Below are 14488 nucleotides of genomic sequence, written 5' to 3'. Positions count from 1 at the left end.
ATGACATGGTACAGCTTGCAAGGTGTCAGTATGTTTTATTTTGTTTGGATTATTTTTATTTAACTAGGGTAGAAATAGACATAGAACTATATTCAAAACTGTCAAAACTCATAAAAGAGTATGGCAATAGCTATAAATTATAATATCTATTTTTTTTATATTCCTTCTTTTTGGACTCTATCCCAATATTTTTAAATGTGTAATATTATATGTGCTTCTTCCTTGATACACTACATAACAAGGTCTAGTGGAGAGGGACTTAATAACTACTATAATTTTGAAGTATAAATGATCTTTCAAAATATTTATAACTGTAATGTGATATGAAAATATTTGTGGCTTTTATTGGGAACAAAGACTCAGCTGTGTAATTTGTTGCTATGTACATAATTGAGGGAAATGTTTGATTTAATTTAGAGCAAAATATAGATGTAATTTTTTCACAGGCCCCTAAATTGTATCCACAGGATCTTAAATTAAGAATCCTTGGCTAGTCTGTAATACACATAAAAGTCAGGGGCTGCTATCAAATTGATTGATATCCCTGAGAATAGACCCATGGTGATGATCAGTAATGGTAAAGGAACATGACTGCTGTTATCATGCAGGACCTACAAGGTGCCTAACACCATGCTGAGCAGAGCGCTGTCAGGATTCCCTCACACCTTTTCTGCTCCGTCTTGGTGGCCTCATCAGTTTCCTTCCCCTCACGAGAGCACCTTTTAGGAGCCCCTTCCCTTCACTCCAGGTCCAGGGGATCACTCCAGGCCCCTTCCTCTTTGTCGTCTAGAACACTTTATCTTCCCTGCTGTCTTGCTTAGGCCTCTCTGCCAGCCCCAGTGAACCAATATGGCAGAGCCCCTTTTTGCCTGGTTCCCTTCCAGGCTTTCCCTGGGCCTTGGCCCTCCCTTAGCCCTCTACTCTGGAGAGGAGGTGCCATGTTGACCACAGCCCTTGCCCTTAAGAGGGCCTCAGAAACCGAAACCCAGTTCATTTATTATCTAGGTATGGACTTCAGCCCAATCTTTGCAGCATCTCTGTGGAGTGGAGACCTCATTGTAAAGATGAGTGTGTTGGACAGCCTTTGGGCACTACCTCAGAAACCTTTGGTCAAACCTCTTCCTCTAGCCAGTAATGAGCTGAGCTTTTCTGGGAAGGCTTCAACCTGTCTTGGGACTTCTCCAATACAGCCTGGTGGAACCCCACCAAGGGAGCCTGCCTGGCCTTCATGCATGAGCAGCCCAGAAATGTGGGAAACTAAGAGTGTGTGGAGTTTCCCTTGAATGATGGGCCCTTTGTATCTTTTTTTTTTATCCTCACCAGAGGACATTTTTGCATTTATCTTCAGATAGAATGGGAGGGAGAGAAGGAGGAAGAGAGAGAGAAACATCGACATAAGAGAGACATGTCAAGTGGTTGCCACCCATACGTCCCCAACCAGGGCCGGGGACAAACTGCAACCAAGGTACATGCCCTTAGTAGGAACCAAACCCAGGACTCTGGTCCACGGGCTGATGCTCTAACTGCTGAGCAAAACTAGCCAGGGCAATGCCCCTTACGTATCTCAAGTGGCACCACCCTACTCCAACTCATGCTGTCCTTCTGTCCTCTGCCTACCCAAACTCCACCTACCCTCCCAGACCCAGGTCCATCTCATCATTTCCCAAAGCTTCTTCTAGTCCCCGAGCCTGCACTGGACTCACATAGACTGTGAGACTGGGGATTTGAGACAAAATTAGCTAAATCTCTGAAGGCCCAAAGGATGTTCTTAGCAATCTCTTCAAGAATCCAACACCTATTAGCCAATGTCATCCCAATAAATTCAATTTAAAAATACCTTTTTTTTTTTTTTTTTTTTTGCCCTGGCTGGTTTTGCTAAGTGGTTAGAGCCTCTGCCCACGGACTGAAGAGTTGAAGGTTTGATTCCCAGTCAAGGGCACATACCTTGGTTGCAGGTTAGATTCCCAACCTTAGTCAGGGTCGTGCAGGAGGCAATTAATCAATGTGTCTCTCTCACATCAATGTTCCTCTCTCTCTCTCTCCCTTTCTCCCATTCTATCTAAAAATTGATGGAAAAATATCCTCAGGTGAGGATTTTTTTTAATACTTTTTTACACCTAAATAGTAAGCTCAAGATGGAATACACTGTTAGGTGTGCTGTAGGCCCTCTGTGTCTCGCATTTGGTGTCTATGACATGGCCAATGCTATTCTGGCACTGGCAACACAAGTGCAAACTAACGATGTTCCTGCCCTCATGGAGCTAACATGCTGATGGGGAAGACAGACAACAAACACATCAACCAGTAAATAGACTGTATCAGATGATGGTGAGTGCTGTGACAGTTGATAGTTAGTGCTGGTAAAGTCGATAGGCCTGAAGGAAAGTAAAGGAGGGAGCTATGTGGATCTCTAGGCGAAGAGTTTTCTATTCAGAGGAAAATGGCCAATGCAAAAGTCCAGAGGCAGGATCATCCTTGGCATATTAAAGAAACAAGCAGTTGTGACCAAAGAGGAGAACCAGAAGGGGGACGATAGGAGAGAAGTAGCAGGAGGAGATCGCGTGGGGTTTTGTAGATATTGTGAGGACTGTGACTTTTGCTTAGAGTGAGGTAGGAGCCAAGGGAGGATTTCAAACAAAGACAGAACAGTCTCATTAAGCCTCAGAAGGGTTACTCTGGCTGCTGTGGTGAGATGAGGGTGGGGATGAGGGTGTGGGAGAGAAACTAGGGTAGAAGCAGAGGAGAACATGCTGCAGAGATCCAGGTGACGGGTGATGGTGGTCCAGACCAGCTGGTAGCCATGCAGGAAATAAGTGGTCAGGTGCTTTGAAGGCAAATATGATGGGGTTGCTGATGGCACAGTTGAAAGATGTGAGCAAAGAGAGGAGTCAAGGCTTCTGGCCCAAGTAACTAGTCCAGAAACACAATGAGATGGGGAAGACTGCAGAAGGAGGGAGTTTAGGGATATATGAGGAGTTCTGTCTTGGATATGAATTATAACTTCATGGGGGAAATTCATCTCATCTGTTTTTCTAGCTGAAGTCTGTGGCTAACTTCGCAGGGAAGTTTTCTAGTGGGACAGGACAGCACATCAAAACTCTGGGAGACTTTACAGTCCTCATATTTGTTTAAGGTGGTTTAATAATTGTTTTTATTCTCTAGGACTTTGAGAGTAATAACTATTCTGATCTTTATAAACAGTTGATTCAATAATAATAAAATAGCATATGAGTTTCTGTTCCCAAAAACACTCTGGGAGAAAAATGATGTTTGACCACAGAAAGACTTGTACATGAATGTTTATAGTTTTATTTATAAGAACTAGAGACAATCCAAATGTCTACCAACAAGAGAATAAACAAATTATAGTCTATCCACATAATGAAATAATATTCAGCAAGAAAACCTGGCCAGTGTGGCTCAGTGAATTGAATGTCATCCCATGGACAGAGAGGTCCCGGTTCAATTCCCAGTCAGGTCACATGCCGGGGTTTCGGGCTTGATCCCCAGTGGGGGTTGTGTAGGAGGCAGTCGACCGATCTTTTTTTCTTCTTCTCTCTCTAAAAAACAAAAATAAAAACATACTTTAAAAGAAATATTCAGCAAGAAAAAGGAACAAACTACTAATGCACACAACCTGGATGAATCTCCAATGCATTATGCTACACAAAATTAACCGTACACAAAAGAGCACAAATTGTGTGATTCCTTTTTCTTTTTTTTAAATATGTTTTTATTGATTTTTAGAGAGGGAGGAAGGGAGAGAGAGATAGAAATGTCTATATGAGAGAGAAACACCGATTGGCTGCCTCCTGCACGCTCCCACCTGGGAATGAGCCTGCAACCCAGGCATGTGCCTGACCGGGAATTGAGCCAGGACCTCTCAGTCCAAGGGACAACACTCAATCCACTGAGCCACACTGGCAGGGCTGTATGATTCTTTTATGTGTCATTCAAGAACAGGAAGAAGTGAGCTAACACCAGGACAGTCATTTCCTCCGGGGAGGAGAAGAGTATGACCAGGAGGGGCACAAAGGACCAGAACCAAGCTCCTCCTCTTGGGAATACTTCCCAGACCTCAGAGTCCGGGGTGAGGCTATAGAAAGCAGAGACAGTTGAGAACATGGCCACAGTCAAAGACAGTGGTGCCAGCAGCAGCAGTGCCCAGCCACATTCCTCCCGTGGTCAGTCCTGCAGATCAATCCCATCAGTCACCCTGTAATCTCCTAATAAATTCCTCTTCTGCTTAGGCCTCTCCGAGCCATTTCTGTGGTTGAAACCAAACTCCCTGGCTGGTAAATGCTGTGTGGAGAGAGCCCAGAACTGAGTGTCAAAGAGGTCTGGACAGTGTCCTAAGTCACTCTGATTCATCAAGTCTCCCCATACCGGTGATCAGACAGCCAGGAGGAGCTTGTCCCATGACCAGCCCAGTTCACAAGGGAAAGCCATGGGGCAGGAAGAGCCCTTGGCAGGATGAGAGCTGCTGAGGGCAGCTGCAGGGCAAGCTGACCCAGCCAGGAGGTCTAGTTTCAGCTGGGTAGGTGGGGGTTGTGGTGAACCAGCCTGCTGGACTTAGTAGAGCGCAGGGAAGTTAATGGGATTGACCTGAACCCACAGAGTTGGATCCTTACAACCTAGGCTGAGCGCTAGGCAGGAGCAGCTTTCAAGGAATGAGGTCCCTGTATAGGAAACGTCTTCTAGGGACAAAGCATAGCCTCAGCTTCAGGGAGTCCTCAGCCAGAGGAAGAGACTGAACACAAGGCATGGGATGCACCTTAGAGCTCACAGGTGCACATGCATAAGTGCACATGTACACACACACACACACACACACACACACACACACCACATACACCACGCACACATGGATTAGTGCTCTCAAAGAGGAACACAAGGAAAAGATGGGGGAGTGCCAGGGCAGTCTCACTGACAGGGAGAAAGCCAAAGAGAGAGCTGGTTGTTGGCCACAAGGCAGCTTCTGTGGGAGCCTTGGTCAGGCTGGAGGCTGCTATTATGTTTTAGGCCAGACTGAGTGTCCAGCTGGGGCAAGGGAAGGAGGATTGACCCCTGGGGTTTGAGTGTATCAGTTAGTTAGTACAGGGTAACAGATCCTTCCAAAACTTGGTGGTTGAAAATAAGCATTTATTAGTATTCATGAGTGTATGGGTCAGCTAGGCAGTCTTATATTGTCCAGAATCACTCTTGTGTCCATGGTCAGCTACAGATCAAGTAGGTATCTTTGCTGATTTGGGCTGGGCTGTCTGACACATTTGGGTCCCAGCCGGTGGCAGGTGTAAGATGGCTTCAGCTAGGAAGATTGTCTCTGTTCCACATGGTCTCTTGTCCTCCAGCAGGCTAGTCTGAGCATGTTCACGTGGTCATGGCAGCATTCAAGAGAGCAAACAGAAACAGGCAAGGCTCCGAAAGGGCTCAACAACTCCTATCACCTCCCATCAGCAAAGCAAGCCACAAATCCAGACCAGATTCAAGGGGTCAGGAAACAGACTCCACCTCTCAATGGGATGAACTATGAGATCATAAAGGATGTGGATTCAGGGAGCCATGGAGAATCAGGACCATTTAAAAATCACTCTGCTACATAGGGCAAAGGCGATCCTGGCACAGAATCTGTCAAACCCCAGGTTTTCAAGCAAAACCCTCAACCACTCACTGGCTGCTTTGAGAACAGCCTCTGGCCTTTCTCCACAAGGACCCCTCCCTCACTGGAGTCTAGACCAGGGAGAAATATGGGGACAAGCCACTGGGAGTCCTGGAGGTCAGTCCTCATCTCTGATGCTGAGTGGGTACTAGAAGCAAAGGTGAGGCAAGAGGAAGGCCAAATGAAAGGAAGTAGTTGGAGACTGAGCATGCCCTTTCTGGTGACAAGGACCTACCCACAGAGGACAAGGAACAGGGGACAATTTTAGCACCTCTCACTTCTCTCCTCCCTTGTCAGCTTCTCCTGGACACCAAGCTCCCATCAATCCTCCTGACTCACATCGCCCAGGCCTCCCTCCTGGTAGGACCCAGGCTCCAAAATCAACCCCTTTCAAATTACCCCAACTTCTAGCTATTCACAGCTCTTCCCCTCCACTTCTACTCTTCATATATATATTAGAGAGAGAGAGAGGAAGGGAGAGGGACAGATAGAAACATCAATGGGAGAGAACGTCAATTGGCCACCTCCTGCATGCCCTCCACTGGGCATCAGGCCCACAACCTGAGCATGTGCCCTGACCAGGAATCAAACCTGTGACCTCTTGGTGAATGGGTCAGTGCTCAACCACTGAGCCACACTAGCTGGGCTCTATTCCTACTCTTTATCGCTACTGCAGAGGAATGAATCTGACAAAGCCTGTCTCTCTGAGGGTCAAGGAAGTTTTGGCCAATGGGTTTGATCTCTAAGTGGCAACAGTAATAATACTAATAGCTTCCATTTATTGAGCCTATTGTGTGTGAGTTCTTATGCTAAGTGTTTATCAGAGAGTATTCTGGGATTATGTTACAGGGAGTAACTAGAGAACTCACTCTGTTTTTTTGTTTTTGTTTTTTTCTTTATTGTCTTTAGAGACAGAGGAAGGGAGAGGGAGAGATAGAAACATCGATGAGAGAGAATATCGATTGGCCGCCTCCTCCATGCCCCCCACTGGGGATTTGGCCCACAACCTAGGCGTGTGCCCTGACCAGGAACCAAACCTATGACCTCTTGGTACATGGGTCAATGCTCAACCACTGAGCCACACCAGCCGGGTGAGAACTCACTGTTTGAAAAGGAGTTGTAAATCCCTGTCTAAAAGAGCTGGTGATGAATTAGTGACATCTGTCACGGTTGTGAGAGAGGGCAGTGACAGCAGGCATGCCTGGGTAGGACCTGTCTTAGTTCGGGCTGCTAGACAGGGTGACTTAAACCACATACATTTATTTCCCACAGTTCTGGAGGCTGATAAGTCCAAGATTAAGGTGCTGGCAGATCTGGTGTCTGCTGAGGGCCTACTACCTGGCTTGCAGATGGCCATCTTCTTGTTGTATCCTCACAAGGTGAACAACAGAGGAAGCAATTTCTCTTGTATCTTTTCTTACAAAGTCACTAATCCATTCATGTGAGCTCCGCCTAATGACCCGATTACCCCCCAAAGACCCTATCTCCTAATACCATCGCATAGGGAGTTAAGATTTTAACATATGAATTTTGGAGGGACACAAACAGTCTATTACACTGTCCCTGTGACCTTAGGCAAACTACTTAATCTCTCTGAACTTCAGAGATCATATTCACAGGGTTGCGAAAATTAAATGAGGTCATGCATATAAAGCAATTACCAGAGCACCTGGTCTATAGCAAGTATGAAATAAGTGTTTACTAATTTAATCACTAGGGTTCTGATTCTTTGGTCTAGAACAGGGACTACACATCCTATGCCCCTAGGGGCGAGGCTGCTGGCATTGTACAGAGAACTGCACACTGGGAAAGGTTAGGCTGCCCTGATTTTCAATGAAAAGTCTCAGTTTGGGAACCACATGAATAGCAAATACTGCTTTTAGATTTTACCACTTCCAACCACCAGTACCTGTTATTTTTCTGCCTGAGAGCTTTCTCTGGCCACTTGCTCCCTTTCTGTTTATCTGTAACCAGGGATTTAATATCCTACTTCAGTAGCCCTCAACTAATGGCTGATGGGAGTTGCTGTATAACTACCCAGCTCCCCGGCCCCTCAGATGCCACAACTCGGCTGTGTGCTCTGCACTGTCTCCCAAACTTCCTGAGCAGGATTAGGCTCCAGCCACCCAGAGTGACTGAAGTGCACCTTCCATCAGCTTCCTTCTCTTCCTTGTCTCATTCCTGAATCTCCTACTAGAGGTCTTGGGACCACTTTACAAATAAGCTTCTTGTACTTGAATCTTTGTCTCAGGCTGTGATCCTGTGGGAAAGCAGCCTAAGACTCCACCTTTGGTGAGACCACCCATGCCACACTAGTGGTCACCTCATGAACCTCTGTTAAGAAGCTCAGGCTGCCCTGGTCGGTTTGGCTCAGTGGTTAGAGCATCGGCCCACAGACCAAAGAGTCACAGGTTCTATTCCAGCCAAGGGCACAAACCTCAATTGCGGTTGTCCCCGGCCCTGGTTGGGGTCATACAGGCGGCAACCAGTCGATGTGTCCCTCTCACATCGATGTTTCTCTCTCTCTCCCTCCATCTCCCTCCTTCCCACTCTATCTGAAGATAAATGAAAAAATATTCTCCAGTGAGGATTTTTTAAAAAGGAGAGGCCTTCTGCCTATTGGTGGCCCCATCCTTTGTGGTCTTCTCCAGTCAGGTGGAGTAGGGGCTCTTTGGGGCCCTTCCCCCACCCCCAGCAACCTCCCAGCCATTCCTCTGCCGGAATTGACTCCACCTTCTCAGGTCCAGACTCTCTCACCGCCACCTGGGAAGGCTGATTCCCACTTATTTGTTGTCCTTGAGCAGCTGTCTCTCAGAGAGGGCTGGAGGCTGCCTGGGAAAAACAAGGCGAAATTCTAACTGGAGCAGGCATGACTGGGACACTTCCAAACCTCCAAGTTATGGAAAAATCCAGAGAAGCCTTCCCAGGGTGGTGATTCAGCACTCCCACAGGCAGGGGGCTGGAATGGGGGCTTCGGACCACAGCCTAGGCCTGGAGCCTGCTGACCAGGTGGCCTGCCCGCGGGATCTGGCTGACGCTCTCTCCCTGGAGCCGCTCAGGACTCTGAATACATTCCTGTTGCAGCACATTGGCTTCCTGCTCCTGAAAGCCAGCAACTCTCTGCTCTGAGAAGCCCGGGGGATGAGACTCTCAGACCTGCAAGCACAGACTTTACCTTGCCCCTCCCTGCCCCGCGGAGATCCCTAACTGGGCAGTCTGTTGCCGGTGCCTGGTTTTGTGGAATGAGCCAGCAGCAAAGGGTACACATGGAGGGTAAAGGTGACAAAGCCACCAAGCCATGGATGATGCAGGGGGTCATTGGGCTGGCCTTGAAGTCAGCTACACCTGGCTTTAAATTCCTCACTCATGAATGTCTTAGATTACATTTTCTAGAATCAGAGATGGGGATTCACGCGCACACGATTTACTGAGGAAATTATCTCAGGAGAAGGGAGGGAAGGAAGCAGGGCAGGGCTGGGGAAGATGCTCACCAAAGACAGGGGTCTCAGTGAAATCTAACCTTAGCCTGATCCCTCTTGGAGTTCTGCGGGCTGAATAGTCCAGAGCTGATCTCCCTTGAGGTTAGCAGGCCAGGCTCTTATCCCCCTGTATCAATCAGTCATTGCCTACTCCCGGGGAATAGGGGATGAGGGGTAGGAGAGGAGGAAATAAGTTACCAGAAGGTGCTGGTCAAGGGCATCTGCTTTCAGCCACCACACTGCAGCACGTGGGGAAAGAGACCCAGGTAGGGCACTGACATCAGCTATTACACTGGGCAAGATTCAGTTGACTCCTCTGTAAACTGGTCCGGGAAGATAAGGTCTTTCTGCAAACTGGTGGCAAACTGCCCAAACTGTTTGGCCCTATTTAATTTTCTTGTCTCAGTTTCTACTTGCCCAAGAATTTTCCCAGTTTCTTACTATCCTGTTACAAAATGAGCATAAAACTTACCACACAGGTAGACTGGGAAGTAAGCATAAGGCCCTCAACACAAGGTAACTCCTCGGTGATGGGAAGCTACCATTCCTATTGCTGGTTAAAGTAAGTTTAGTGAGGAGGTCAATTTTGTGTGTCAGCTTGGCTGGGCCATGGGTGCCCAGACATTTGATCAAACATTATTCGGGATATTGCTGGTGTTTTGGGATTAGAGTATATTCAAATCAGTGGACTTTGGGTAAAGCAGACTGTTCTCTATGCTGTGGGTGGGCCTCATTCAGTCCGCTGAAGGCCTGACTAGGGAAAGAACCTGACCTCCCCCAAGCAAAAGAAAATTCTGCACGCAAATGACCTTTGGACTTGAACTGTAACATAAGCCCTTCCTTGAGTCTCCAGCCTGGTTGTGGCTCACCCTTCAGATTAAGTACTTATCAGCTTCCAAAATTGTGTGAGCCAATTGTTTAAAATTTCTCTGTGAACAACTTGGTTAAGAACCGAATTGTTCGAAATGGAGACGTTCAAGAACTGAGGTTTGACTGTACTTGGTTATGACAGTCCTAGGAAACAGATACAGGGAGTTCACTAGATACTGTCCAACTGTTTGCCAAAGTGCCAGCCACTAAACTGCTGAGGGAAATCTAAGGATTAGACTCTGGAAACCGGCGGCCACACCCATGTATCACCCTCCTCAGGGACCTGGCAGAGCAGTAGCTGCACTGCCCCGGGCCAACCCTCCACCTTCAAACCATTGCCCTAACGTGAAAACAAAAGCTCAGGGCGGGTTAGCTACTTGCCCAAGATCACACAGCAGGCAAGGGGGTGGGATCAAGACTTGAACTCAGACTTACTGTAAAGCCCAGGATTCTGTGACACTCAGGCCCCAGAGTGTCTCCACCTGACACCACACAGGCAGGTTCCTCCTCAGAGCTCCATCCCTGCTGCCTCATGCTGTGAGTCAGAGCAGCTGAAGACTTTATGAGCCTCTAATGGACTAACTACCTGACAACCTGATTGTGCAAAAAGCCACATGTGAAATTCCCGCCCTCATAACCACATAATTTACAAGGATATGAATCTACCTTCTCCCAGGGCCTTTGGCTGCATGCCCTTCATAAAGACTCAGGGGAACTATTCAGGCCAAAGCAGGAAGCAAAGAGGAGCTCCCTCTGCCCTGCACCACTCTTGCTCCCCAGAGCTTCCTCTGCTCCAGGCTGCCTTTCCACCTGGGCCTCTCCATGGGCAGGTCGGTCCTCCTTGCAGTGGGGACCTCAGGAGGAGGGGAGCTGGAGAAGAGAGAGGAGGAGGCAGTGGGGGGGGGGAGCAAAAGAGAGAAGGGGTAGGCCAAATGAAGAACTAGACAGATGGACTGGAGGGGATAAGGTCTTTCAGCTCCTACTGCTCAGAGGCCAGGGCTAAGACAAAACCCACCAAATGAAATCGGAATCTATTCTCTCTGTCCTGGAATGCCAGACCCAGGCAGCAGGCTGGGTGCAGAGTGGGACAGTGGCCACTGTGCAGCAGTCCACAAGACAGCTGTCCACCCCCCATTTCTTCCTCCAGCTCACTGAGTGAGGGCTCCTCGGTTTTCTCTGATTCTCTCTGACCTCTGTCTCCTTCACTGCTTCTTCCTTCCTTCCCCATGCACCTTCGTTCTGGAAGCTTGAAGTGTGAAATCACGCCGTCAGCAAGGCCATGCTGTCTCCCAAAGGTGTGTCTTTCTGTGGGGATGACCACTGTCTAAGGCACTGACTTTTCTGTAGAGGTTTGGGTGGAGCACAAGAAAGTACTATTTGTCAGTCCCGATGACTATGGAAGGATCCAAAGGGTAGAAAGATAAGATGGAAGCAATAGAAGGAAGCCACATCACTGTCTCTTCCAGCCTCGGTCCTCCCAAGTTCCTTGAGAGACATGAGAGGTGGTTTATGGGCAAGGAGATGGGGAACAGAAGAGGAGGAGGGAAGAAAAAAAAGAAGGGCTCCAAGGAGGAGAAGAGTGGGGAACATGCTTCAGAGCTGCTCCCCTGGCCCGGTGGGCTGGAGGGCGAGAGCGGGCAAGCCTCCCCCAGCAGGTGACAGTAACTGAAAACCTCACATTATCCCCTGCCAACAAAAGTCTTTTCCGCCTCATCCACTCACCCTCTGGCCCCTTCACATCCCTATCATTCTATTTCTATCACATCTGATTCCCTGACTCCATTCACTCCCCTTGTTTGCCCGCAGTTTGCATCTCCAGTGCAGAGAACTTTGCCTCGTGTCTGGCAGCAGCTCAGTGTTTATTACATGAATTCATGGATGAATCTCACTTGCTACACACAGAGAATTTTTAACAGGAACAAAAGGCTTTACCGCAGTTGCAAATTTATAATTCTTCCCCAACCTGCTACCAAACCCCATGCTTACACTCATCACACGCAGGCACTTCCAAGTATAAAACGATAGCCCCGTTTCCCATAACAAACCTAGTTTCTCTTTCTTTTTCCCCTCTCTGGTCTCGGAGCCCTGCCTCCTCCTCTCTCCCCACCGTCCTGGACACCGTGAGAAGGCTCCACCCACCCTCTGGCTGGCCTGGAGCTCCGGGCAACACTCCCTTCCTCTATTTTTATCACATGTGCATTCTTGGCAGCCTTTAAAAATTCTCTCTGTAAAATCCATGGGCTCCACCCTCTCCCTGCCTCTGCAGTCCCACCTCAGACAGGGCCACTTCCTCAGAAGTAGACCTACCCTACCTGTCTCCTTATTGTTCTTGTTCCTCCCAGGCCCCTGTTTTTATCATCCTCCTCTCACTTCCTGCACCTCCCTCCCCCAGATACACACACATAGGCACACATAAACACACACACATACACATATACACACACACATACACATACACTATACATGCACACTTCATATATATAACATTACATATATTTAAGCATATATATACATATATCTCCACTGAAATATGTCTTCCTCTGTGTATTTCTTCATTCTATATCATAGTCCCTTTTGTCACCTTCCCCCAGTGGTGACTTACTCTGGGCCAGTGTTGCCAACTCACAGCCCCTTTATTCTGTACCCTTAACTGTGGACACTGTGGTAAGCAAAATAATGTCCTCCCACCCAAGAAGTCCACATCCTAATCCTCAGAACCTGTGAATATGTTACCTTATGTGGCATAAGGGTCTCTGTGATGAGACTAAATTAAGGATTTTGAGTCCAGGTCAGCGTGGCTCAGTTGGATGGGCGTCATCCTGTGCACCAAGACATTGCCAGTTCAATTCCTAGTCAGGACACATTCAGGTTACGGGCTCAATCCCTGGTAGGGGGCGTGCAGGAGGCAGCCAATCAATGTTTTCCTCTCACATCAATGTTTCTCTTTCTCCCCCTGCGTTCCTCTTTTTCTAAAAATTAATTTAAAAAAAATTTTTTTTTTTTTTAATCCTCACCCGAGGATATTTTTCCATTTTTTGTACAGATAGAATAGGAGGGAGAGAGAGAGAGAAACATCGACGTGAAGGGACACATCGAGTGGCTGCCACCCGCACGACCAACCAGGGCCGGGGACAAACTGCAACCGAAGTACATGCCCTTAGCGGGAACCGAACCCGGGTCTCTCCGGACCGCAGGCCGACGCTCTAACCGCTGAGCCAAACCGGCCAGGGCTAAAAAAATTTTTTTAAATTAAGGATTTTGAGTTGGGGAGATTATCATGGATTATCCAGGTTGGTCTGATAGAGCCACAAGGGTCCTGGTAAAGGAAAGAGGGAGGCAGGAGGGTCAGAGAGGATGTAATGATAGGAACAGTGGAGAAAGAGAGAAATGTAAAGGTGTTACACTCTAAATTTGAAGATGGAGAAAGGGGCTACAAGCCAAGGAATACAAGAAACCTCGAGAAGTTGAAAAGGCAAGGAAAAGGTCCTCTCCTAGACAAAACCTCCAGAAGGAACACAGAGCTGCCAACCCCTAGGTTTTGGCACAGTGAATCCCATTTGAGACTTCTGACCTCCAAAACTGCGAGGTGACACATCTGTTTTAAGCAACAGCAGTAATAGGAAAATAATACAGGGATTGATCTATACAACGCCAGTCGAGTAGTTCATGGCAGCCCTGTTTGGTGCTGCCCATGCATAATACCTTTGCTGGTTGCAGTCTGTCTGTGACTGAAGGATAATGATGCCCTTTAACAGTTGCCATAGTTTAGGTCCTCCCCAGCCAGAAGCAGACTCTGAAACAAGAAACTGGATGCAAGTAGTTTAATTAAGAAGTGATGCCAGGAAACACCGGTAGGGGAGGGGGAAGTAAGACAAGGAAGGGAAGGCAGCCAATAAAAGTGCATTGTTAACAAGTTACCAGTATAGGCAGCTAGAGCTCGATTCCACAGAGGAACTCAGAACTGATGTAGAGCATGCCCCAGTGTTACCCCCATTCCCCCCTCCCCCTAGGGGGAAAGGGAGCTGGAATGCTTATATATCTACTCCCATCAGTCGTTGATCCAGGGCTGCCTGGGGGTGGTCTCTGGCCAGCACAAACAGAACCACTTACATGCTTCGGAGAAAGCCTCAGGCAAGGAGATGTGCATTCCAGTAACAGAGCACGCTGAAGTAGTGAGTCCCAAGCAGTGAGGCGGGTGCCTATCCAGTCAGCAATGGGCCCCCCACCTCAGAAAGGAAGCACCCCCATATCTGTGGCATCCATAACTCTCCTGATTAGAGTGAAAAGGATATAAGCTCTGGGTTCTGGTTCATATAGCTCTGTGGGATTCTACAGACTGTCTCAGTTTGGGTTTGTCTGGGGTTTTATCATGATTACACTGATGTGAGAAGCCATCTTGTGCCCTACTCAGTGCAACACGTCAGGAGGTACATAACACAGTAGGGTTACTATTAGTGATCTTAACCTTGAGCCCTTGGTC

The 14488-nt window shown here is 47.9% G+C and overlaps 1 long non-coding RNA gene across 1 annotated transcript; it reads right to left on the bottom strand.

Annotated features, from left to right (window-relative positions):
- Nucleotides 1-3511: 3511 nt before the first annotated feature.
- LOC118618112 lies at nt 3512-14168 on the bottom strand. The gene is made up of 3 exons (XR_004957004.1): nt 14119-14168; nt 13711-13814; nt 3512-3560 (listed from the first exon to the last, which is right to left on the bottom strand). It is a non-coding gene; the product is annotated as an uncharacterized LOC118618112 (long non-coding RNA).
- Nucleotides 14169-14488: the final 320 nt, after the last annotated feature.

The sequence above is a fragment of the Molossus molossus genome, unplaced genomic scaffold, assembly GCF_014108415.1.
Source record: "Molossus molossus isolate mMolMol1 unplaced genomic scaffold, mMolMol1.p scaffold_m16_p_6, whole genome shotgun sequence".
In the NCBI taxonomy this organism is placed as follows: domain Eukaryota; kingdom Metazoa; phylum Chordata; class Mammalia; order Chiroptera; family Molossidae; genus Molossus; species Molossus molossus.
This window is presented reverse-complemented; position numbering and strand designations above follow the sequence as displayed.